This window comes from Procambarus clarkii, chromosome 28 (assembly GCF_040958095.1).
Source record: "Procambarus clarkii isolate CNS0578487 chromosome 28, FALCON_Pclarkii_2.0, whole genome shotgun sequence".
NCBI lineage: Eukaryota > Metazoa > Arthropoda > Malacostraca > Decapoda > Cambaridae > Procambarus > Procambarus clarkii.
In genome coordinates this window covers 43,716,262-43,727,606 of record NC_091177.1, presented here as the reverse complement: position 1 = coordinate 43,727,606, position 11,345 = coordinate 43,716,262, and positions in this window count along the sequence as shown.

Below are 11,345 nucleotides of genomic sequence, written 5' to 3'. Positions count from 1 at the left end.
CCAAAGTTCATTTTCACACTATATTATGGTCTGACGTCTACGGATGCATTTTGCAAGGCAATCCTTAAATTTTCAAAGACAAATTGTTCATGCTCTCCCAAAGCTTATTTTCCCTCAATCACCTTTTCTCAGTTCATCTCAATCACAGGACGTGATTGAGATGAACAAGTGGATGAATGTCTTAATGGGTATTAATAGGCCATTAAATCCTTATGTTCTTGCTTCTACTGTCTCTGTGTTGGTTCGGAGTCTTGAGGTGGCTAGAATGTAATTATGTGCTAACTGGCTGTTGATTGCTGGTCTTGACGTTTTGATATGTAGTGCCTCGCTGATGTCGAGTCTCCTGCTGTCGCGATATCTATCGATAATTTCTGTGTTGTTTGTTAACATTTCTCTGGTGATGGTCTGGTTGTGTGAGGAGATTATATGCTCTTTGATGGAGCCCAACTGTTTGTGCATTGTTAATCGCCTAGAGAGAGACGTTATTGTCTTGCCTGTATATTAAGATCTTTGGGGCTTACAGTCCCCAAGTGGGCATGTGAATGCATAGACGACGTTGGTTTCTTTAAAGACGTTCTGTTTGGTGTCTGGAGAGTTCTTCATGAGTAGGTTGGCCGTTTTCTTGTTTTTGTAGTAAATTGTTAATTGTATCTTCTAATTTTTGTCTATGGGGATAACGTTCCTATTAAAAATATGTTTCAGGACACTTTCCTCTGCTTTATAAGTCGTCGAAAAGAAGTTCCTGTAAACAGTCTAGTAGAGAGTACAAGTGTTGCGTTAGTTGACTCTTCAGAGGTTGCATGACGTTTCACCTTTCTTTTAATGACGTCTTCAACATAACCGTTAGGGAAGCCATTGTTGACTAAGACCCGCCTTACTCTAAAGAGTTCCTCGTCGACCTGCTTCCAACCAGAGCTGTGAGTGAGAGCTCAGTCGACGTAAGGATTGACAACACTCCTCTTGTATCGGTCCGTGCTGCGCAAACACTTACTTTGAAGAGGTTATTAAATAAAAGTGACACCCCAGCTGACTATCTCAGGTACCTATTTACTGCTAAATGTACAGAGGCATCACGGTGAAAGAAACTTTGCCCATTTGTTTCCACCTCGGCCGAGAATAGAAACCGGGCCCTTAGGACTACGACCCCGAGCGCTGTCCACTCAGATGCGAGGCAGTATATTGTGTGTACTCACCTAGTTGTACTCACCTAGTTGTGTTTGCGGGGGTTGAGCTCTGGCTCTTTGGTCCTGCCTCTCAACTGTCAATCAACAGGTGTACAGATTCCTGAGCCTATTGGGCTCTATCATATCTACACTTGAAACTGTGTATGGAGTCAGCCTCCACCACATCACTTCCTAATGCATTCCATTTGTCAACCACTCTGACACTAAATAAGTTCTTTCTAATATCTCTGTGGCTCATTTGGGCACTCAGTTTCCATCTGTGTCCCCTTGTGCGTGTTCCCCTTGTGTTAAATAGCCTGTCTTTATCAACCTTATCAATTCCCTTCAGAATCTTGAATGTGGTGATCATGTCCCACCTAACTCTTCTGTCTTCCAGCGAAGTGAGGTTTAATTCCCGTAGTCTCTCCTCGTAGCTCATTCCTCTCAGCTCGGGTACTACTCTGGTGGCAAATCTTTGAACCTTTTCCAGTTTAATCTCATCCTTGACTAGATAAGGACTCCATGCTGGGGCTGCATACTCCAGGATTGGTCTGACATATGTGGTATACAAAGTTCTGAATGATTCTCTACACAAGTTTCTGAATGCCGTTCGTATGTTGGCCAGCCTTGCATATGCCGCTGATGTTATCCTCTTGATATGTGCTGCAGGAGACAGGTCTGTCGTGATATCAACCCCCAAGTCTTTTTCTTTCTCTGACTCCTGAAGAATTTCCTCTCCCAGATGATACTTTGTATCTGGCCTCCTGCTCCCTCCCCCTATCTTCATTACATTACATTTGGTTGGGTTAAACTCTAACAACCATTTGTTCGACAATTCCTGCAGCTTGTCCAGGTCTTCTTGAAGCCTCAAGCTGTCCTCCATAACTTGAATGCACAAAGTAGTCCCATAACTTTAATGTACAGAGTAGTCCCATAACTTGAATGTACAGAGTAGTCCCATAACTTGAATGTTCAGAGTAGTCCCATAACTTGAATGTACAGAGTAGCCCCATAACTTGAATGCACAAAGTAGTCCCATAACTTGAATGTACAGAGTAGTCCCATAACTTGAATGTACAGAGTAGTCCCATAACTTGAATGTTCAGAGTAGTCCCATAACTTGAATGTACAGAGTAGTCCCATAACTTGAATGCACAGAGTAGTCCCATAACTTGAATGTATAGAGTAGCCCCATAACTTGAATGTACAGAGTAGTCCCATTACTTGAAAGTACAGAGTAGTCCCATAACTTGAATGTACAGAGTAGTCCCATAACTTGAATGCACAGAGTAGTCCCATAACTTGAATGTATAGAGTAGCCCCATAACTTGAATGTACAGAGTAGTCCCATTACTTGAAAGTACAGAGTAGTCCCATAACTTGAAAGTACAGAGTAGTCCCATAACTTGAATGTACAGAGTAGTCCCATAACTTGAATGCACAGAGTAGTCCCATAACTTGAATGTACAGAGTAGTCCTATAACTTGAATGTATAGAGTAGCCCCATAACTTGAATGCACAGAGTAGTCCCATTACTTGAAAGTACAGAGTAGTCCTATAACTTGAATGTATAGAGTAGCCCCATAACTTGAATGCACAGAGTAGTCCCATTACTTGAAAGTACAGAGTAGTCCCATAACTTGAATGTACAGAGTAGTCCCATAACTTGAATGCACAGAGTAGTCCCATAACTTGAATGCACAGAGTAGTCCCATAACTTGAATGTACAGAGTAGTCCCATAACTTGAATGCACAGTGTAGTCCCATAACTTGAATGCACAGAGTAGTCCCATAACTTGAATGTACAGAGTAGCCCCATAACTTGAATGTACAGAGTAGTCCCATAACTTGAATGCACAGAGTAGTCCCATAACTTGAATGTATAGAGTAGTCCCATAACTTGAATGCACAGAGTAGTCCCATAACTTGAATGCACAGAGTAGTCCCATAACTTGAATGCACAGAGTAGTCCCATAACTTGAATGTATAGAGTAGTCCCATAACTTGAATGTATAGAGTTGTCCCATAACTTGAATGTCTTGGTCTCTACAAACTATCTTCCCCAAGAAATTTACTAGTCTATTGAAAGAAGCATTTTAGAAATCTGACTCCTTAAGAGATGTCACTGTGTTAATGGAGATATCGTAACTACCATTTTTTAGCTTACGGATTTCTCCAACATTACAGGGGTACAGTATACAGGTGTTTAACATTAGAGAGCAAGGTGCATACAGGTGTCTCATACAGCTGTAGTTAGGCAAGATTCAGCCTAATCTGTTGTATTAAGTTGACTATTTATCAATGACAAAAATCATATCTAAGGACTCAGAAATATCGTCCTTGTAGGAAATCCAAGGTGTAGGACACTGTACAGTGACGCATGACACCCAAGGTGTAGGACACTGTACAGTGACTCATGACTCCCAAGGTGTAGGACACTGTACAGTGACTCATGACACCCAAGGTGTAGGACACTGTACAGTGACGCATGACACCCAAGGTGTAGGACACTGTACAGTGACGCATGACACCCAAGGTGTAGGACACTGTACAGTGACGCATGACACCCAAGGTGTAGGACACTGTACAGTGACTCATGACACCCAAGGTGTAGGACACTGTACAGTGACTCATGACACCCAAGGTGTAGGACACTGTACAGTGACGCATGACACCCAAGGTGTAGGACACTGTACAGTGACTCCTGACACCCAAGGTGTAGGACACTGTACAGTGACTCCTGACACCCAAGGTGTAGGACACTGTACAGTGACTCCTGACACCCAAGGTGTAGGACACTGTACAGTGACGCATGACACCCAAGGTGTAGGACACTGTACAGTGACTCATGACACCCAAGGTGTAGGACACTGTACAGTGACGCATGACACCCAAGGTGTAGGACACTGTACAGTGACGCATGACACCCAAGGTGTAAGACACTGTACAGTGACGCATGACACCCAAGGTGTAGGACACTGTACAGTGACTCATGACACCCAAGGTGTAGGACACTGTACAGTGACGCATGACACCCAAGGTGTAGGACACTGTACAGTGACTCATGACTCCCAAGGTGTAGGACACTGTACAGTGACTCATGACACCCAAGGTGTAGGACACTGTACAGTGACGCATGACACCCAAGGTGTAGGACACTGTACAGTGACGCATGACACCCAAGGTGTAAGACACTGTACAGTGACTCATGACACCCAAGGTGTAAGACACTGTACAGTGACTCATGACACCCAAGGTGTAGGACACTGTACAGTGACTCATGACACCCAAGGTGTAGGACACTGTACAGTGACTCATGACACCCAAGGTGTAGGACACTGTACAGTGACTCCTGACACCCAAGGTGTAGGACACTGTACGGTGACTCATGACACCCAAGGTGTAGGACACTGTACAGTGACTCCTGACACCCAAGGTGTAGGACACTGTACAGTGACTCATGACACCCAAGGTGTAGAACACTGTACAGTGACTCATGACACCCAAGGTGTAGAACACTGTACAGTGACTCATGACACCCAAGGTGTAGGACACTGTACAGTGACTCCTGACACCCAAGGTGTAGGACACTGTACAGTGACTCCTGACACCCAAGGTGTAGGACACTGTACAGTGACTCCTGACACCCAAGGTGTAGGACACTGTACAGTGACTCCTGACACCCAAGGTGTAGGACACTGTACAGTGACGCATGACACCCAAGGTGTAGGACACTGTACAGTGACTCATGACACCCAAGGTGTAGGACACTGTACAGTGACTCCTGACACCCAAGGTGTAGGACACTGTACAGTGACTCCTGACACCCAAGGTGTAGGACACTGTACAGTGACTCCTGACACCCAAGGTGTAGGACACTGTACAGTGACTCCTGACACCCAAGGTGTAGGACACTGTACAGTGACTCCTGACACCCAAGGTGTAGGACACTGTACAGTGACTCATGACACCCAAGGTGTAGGACACTGTACAGTGACTCATGACACCCAAGGTGTAGTTTACTACATAAACAAGCTTACACCAATAACTTAACAAATCACATTTATATAACGAATAATGTAGACTATAGTTAAATAATTATATAGTTATACAGTTATATAGTTATATAGTTATATAGTTAAATAGTTAAATAGTTATATAGTTATATGGTTAAATAGTTATATAGTTAAATAGTTATATAGTTAAATAGTTATATAGTTAAATAGTTATATAGTTATATAGTTATATAGTTAAATAGTTAAATAGTTATATAGTTATATAGTTAAATAGTTAATAGTTATATAGTTAAATAGTTATATAGTTATATAGTTAAATAGTTATATAGTTATATGGTTAAATAGTTATATAGTTATATGGTTAAATAGTTATATAGTTAAATAGTTATATAGTTAAATAGTTAAATAGTTAAATAGTTATATAGTTATATAGTTAAATAGTTATATAGTTATATAGTTAAATAGTTATATAGTTATATAGTTAAATAGTTATATAGTTATATGGTTAAATAGTTATATAGTTATATAGTTATATAGTTAAATAGTTAAATAGTTATATAGTTATATAGTTAAATAGTTAAATAGTTATTTAGTTAAATAGTTATATAGTTATATAGTTAAATAGTTATATAGTTATATGGTTAAATAGTTATATAGTTATATAGTTAAAAGTTATATAGTTAAATAGTTAAATAGTTATATAGTTGTATATAATTTTAGTTAAAGTTATAAAAGAGAATATCGGTTGTTATTTACAATGACATAAATACTTAAAATTTAATGAATAAATTCTTGGAAGTAAGAGTCTGTCTGTCTGTATCCTTCAGCAAGACTTGAGACACAGAGCACGTCTGGGATAACAAACTCTGGCGAGGTTTTTCCGTCAATCAGGTCACTGTGTTGGCTGCTGCCTCTGATTGGTAAGATTCCTGAACGAGTTACGTTCGTTACCAGCTCACGTTCGCAGCTGAAATACAGACATGAAGATATATTTTTGCTTACAGCCTCGCGAGACCGGTAATGACGCTGTCAGGGGAGACTCCTGTAGTTCGCTGTAGTTAGGCGTCTCAAGCGACAGTTACGGACGACGGAGATTTACGACAAAGTTAAAGTTCTCTGAGAAGTTCCTTAGATGTTTGTTAAGGATTGTTTGTGAAGAGACAAAGCTGGGTGGAGAGAAGAGAGATTTAATGAAATATATTACGAGCCGTGTAGCACAGTCGGGAGGTTATCTGTTTGTTTCCTGGGGCTGGAGGAGAAACCTTTGGGCACGTTTAATTTCCTCTGATACAACTGTTCACCTAGGAGTAAATAGGTTCCCCAGGGGTGGCCAACTGTTGTCGGTTGATGGGTTAAGGGCCACCTCACTAGGGACCACCACGCTAGGGACCACCTCACTAGGGACCACCACGCTAGGGACCACCTCACTACGGGCCACCTCACTAGGGACCACCACACTAGGGGCCACTACACTAGGGACCTCCTCACTATGGAGCAGCTCACTAGGGACCAGCTCACTAGGGACCACCTCACTAGGGACCACCACACTAGGGGCCACTACACTAGGTACCTCCTCACTATGGACCAGCTCACTAGGGACCAGCTCACTAGGGACCACCACACTTGGGACCACCACACTAGGGACCACCTCACTAGGGACCACCTCACTAGGGACCACCGCACTAGGGACCACCTCACTAGGGACCACCTGGTTTGGGGCCACCTCGCTAGGGACCACCTGGCTAGGGACCACCTCACTAGGGGCCACCACACTAGGGACCATCTCGCTAGGGGCCACCACGCTAGGGACCACCACACTAGGGACCACCACACTAGTGACCACCTCACTAGGGACCACCTCACTAGGGACCACCTCACTAGGGACCACCTCACTATATAGGGACCACCTCACTAGGGACCACCTCACTATGGGCCACCACGCTATGGACCACCTCACTAGGGACCGCCACACTAGGGACCACCACACTAGGGACCACCTCACTAGGGGCCACCTCGCTAGGGACTACCTCGCTAGGGACCACCTCACTATATAGGGACCACCTCACTAGGGACCACCTCACTATAGGGACCACCTCACTATAGGGACCACCTCACTAGGGACCACCTCACTAGGGACCACCTCCTTAGGGACCACCTCACTAGGAACCACCACACTAGAGACCACCACACTAGGGACCACCACACTAGGGACCACCACACTAGGGACCACCACACTAGGGACCACTTCACTAGGGACCACCTCACTAGGGACCACCGCACTAGGGACCACCTCACTAGGGACCACCTCACTAGGGACCACCTCACTAGGGACCACCTCACTAGAGACCACCTCACTAGGGACCACCACGCTAGGGACCTCCTCGCTAGGGACCACCTCGCTAGGGACACCTTACTAGGGGCCACCTCACTAGGGACCACCTCGCTAGGAGCCACCTCACTAGGGACCACCTCACTAGGGGACCACCACACTAGGGACCACCACACTAGGGACCAGCTCACTAGGGACCACCTCACTAGGGACCACCTCACTAGGGACTACCTCACTAGGGACCACCTCACTAGGGACCACCACACTTGGGTCCACCTCACTAGGGACCACCTCACTAGAGACCACCTCACTAGGGACCACCACGCTAGGGACCTTTTCGCTAGGGACCACCTCGCTAGGGACACCTTACTAGGGGCCACCTCACTAGGGACCACCTCGCTAGGAGCCACCTCACTAGGGACCACCTCACTAGGGACCACCACACTAGGGACCACCACAATAGGGACCACCACACTAGGGACCACTTCACTAGGGACCACCTCACTAGGGACCACCGCACTAGGGACCACCTCACTAGGGACCACCTCACTAGGGACCACCTCACTAGGGACCACCTCACTAGAGACCACCTCACTAGGGACCACCACGCTAGGACCTCCTCGCTTGGGACCACCTCGCTAGGGACACCTTACTAGGGGCCACCTCACTAGGGACCACCTCGCTAGGAGCCACCTCACTAGGGACCACCTCACTAGGGACCACCACACTAGGGACCACCACACTAGGGACCAGCTCACTAGGGACCACCTCACTAGGGACCACCTCACTAGGGACTACCTCACTAGGGACCACCTCACTAGGGACCACCACACTAGGGTCCACCTCACTAGGGACCACCTCACTAAAGACCACCTCACTAGGGACCACCTCACTAGGGTCCACCTCACTAGGGACCACCTCACTAAAGACTACCTCACTAGGGACCAATTATAGGTATAGGTTAAGTAATAATAGTAATTACGAAGCAATAAGATGCTTATCTTAACATACTAAGAAGGTTAGGTAAGGTCGGTGTTTTCTATGAAGCTTTTCAAGGTAAACTAGTTTGTTTAGTATGTCACATATTCACGTATTTAATAAGTCAATATTGACTGTAAGTAAGTGCGAGAACAGGTTGAACAGTAACCACAGTGTGAGTTCTTGAACATATTCTCAACGTTAAATAAATGTTATGTATATTGAATATTATGCTAAAGATATTATTACATTAAGGGCCCATAAGGCCTTGGTAATGACAGTCTTGGAGGGATTAAGTTCTAGAATATATTCACCTAAACTTGTTGATTTGAAAGTTGTTTATAATTGCCCTTCACCCGCCGGTATTGTTTGCAACACTGGTGATGTTCGTGTACAAGGTCACTCTACACCCCAGGGAAGGCCTGCAACACTGCTGATGTTCGTGTACAAGGTCACTCTACACCCAGGGAAGGCTTGCAACACTGCTGATGTTCGTGTACAAGGTCACTCTACACCCAGGGAAGGCCTGCAACACTGGTGATGTTCGTGTACAAGATCACTCTACACCCAGGGAAGGCTTGCAACACTGCTGATGTTCGTGTACAAGGTCACTCTACACCCAGGGAAGGCTTGCAACACTGCTGATGTTCGTGTACAAGGTCACTCTACACCCAGGGAAGGCCTGCAACACTGGTGATGTTCGTGTACAAGGTCACTCTACACCCAGGGAAGGCCTGCAACACTGGTGATGTTCGTGTACAAGGTCACTCTACACCCAGGGAAGGCTTGCAACACTGGTGATGTTCGTGTACAAGGTCACTCTACACCCAGGGAAGGCTTGCAACACTGGTGATGTTCGTGTACAAGGTCACTCTACACCCAGGGAAGGCTTGCAACACTCTTGATGTTCGTGTACAAGGTCACTCTACACCCAGGGAAGGCCTGCAACACTGGTGATGTTCGTGTACAAGGTCACTCTACACCCAGGGAAGGCCTGCAACACTGGTGATGTTCGTGTACAAGGTCACTCTACACCCAGGGAAGGCTTGCAACACTGGTGATGTTCGTGTACAAGGTCACTCTACACCCAGGGAAGGCTTGCAACACTCTTGATGTTCGTGTACAAGGTCACTCTACACCCAGGGAAGGCCTGCAACACTGGTGATGTTCGTGTACAAGGTCACTCTACACCCAGGGAAGGCCTGCAACACTCGTGATGTTCGTGTACAAGGTCACTCTACACCCAGGGAAGGCCTGCAACACTGCTGATGTTCGTGTTCAAGGCATTTTAGTAATGTTGATCGCGTTGTTCTGAAGTCTTAGATAATATACTTATCTTACAACATGTAGCTGCCATCTTTACCCAGCACACTGCGAGCAACAGCAACCTAACCTAACCTAACCTAACCTAACCTAACCTAACCTAACCTTACCTAACCTAACCTAACCTAACCTAACCTAACCTAACCTAACCTAACCTAACCTAACCTAACCTAACCTTACCTAACCTAACCTAACCTAACCTAACCTAACCTAACCTTACCTAACCTAACCTAACCTAACCTAACCTAACCTAACCTTACCTAACCTAACCTAACCTAACCTAACCAAACCTAACCTAACCTAACCTAACCAAACCTAACCTAACCTAACCTAACCTAACCTAACCTAACCTAACCTAACCTAACCCAACCTAACCTAACCTAACCTAACCTTACCTAACCTAACCTAACCTAACCTAACCTAACCTAACCTAACCTAACCTTACCTAACCTAACCTAACCTAACCTAACCTAACCTGCAACATATTTTAAAGAACGTGCAATATAACTAAACACATTTCCAAAATGCTTTTAGTGCTTTAATCCTTGTTTATCTACACTCGTACGTGAGTATCCTCTCACCATTTTTTAGTTTACTACCGCCTGTCGTCAGGTTTACCTGTCATCTCTCATCCGTCAAGTTTACCTGTCAGCCGTCAAGCGATGGATTAGGAAGAATCATCAATCATCAGAGCGGCACGTGTGCCACTCTTCCCTGGACCATCATGATGTTTTAATCTTATCCTCGAGAATGATTTTATGTGAACATTCACGACCCAACATCAAGGAGCCAACATTCAGGTGCCAACATTCAGGAGCCAACATTCAGGAGTCAACATTCAGGTGCCAACATTCAGGAGCCAACATTCAGGAGTCAACATTCAGGAGTCAACATTCAGGTGCCAACATTCAGGAGCCAACATTCAGGAGCCAACATTCAGGACCCAACATTCAGGTGCCAACATTCAGGTGCCAACATTCAGGAGTCAACATTCAGGAGCCAACATTCAGGAGTCAACATTCAGGAGCCAACATTCAGGAGTCAACATTCTGGTGCCAACATTCAGGAGTCAACATTCTGGTGCCAACATTCAGGAGTCAACATTCAGGAGCCAACATTCAGGAGCCAACATTCAGGAGTGAACATTCAGGAGCCAACATTCAGGAGCCAACATTCAGGAGCCAACATTCAGGAGCCAACATTCAGGTGCCAACATTCAGGTGCCAACATTCAGGAGCCAACATTCAGGAGCCAACATTCAAGACCCAACATTCACGACCCAACATTCAGGACCCGACATTCACGACCCAGCATTCAGGTGCCAACATTCAGGAGCCAACATTCAGGAGCTAACATTCAGGAGCCAACATTCAGGACCCAACATTCACGACCCAACATTCAGGAGCCAACATTCAGGAGCCAACATTCAGGAGTCAACATTCAGGTGCCAACATTCACGACCCAACATTCACGACCCAACATTCAGGAGCCAACATTCAGGAGCCAACATTCAGGAGTCAACATTCAGGAGCCAAC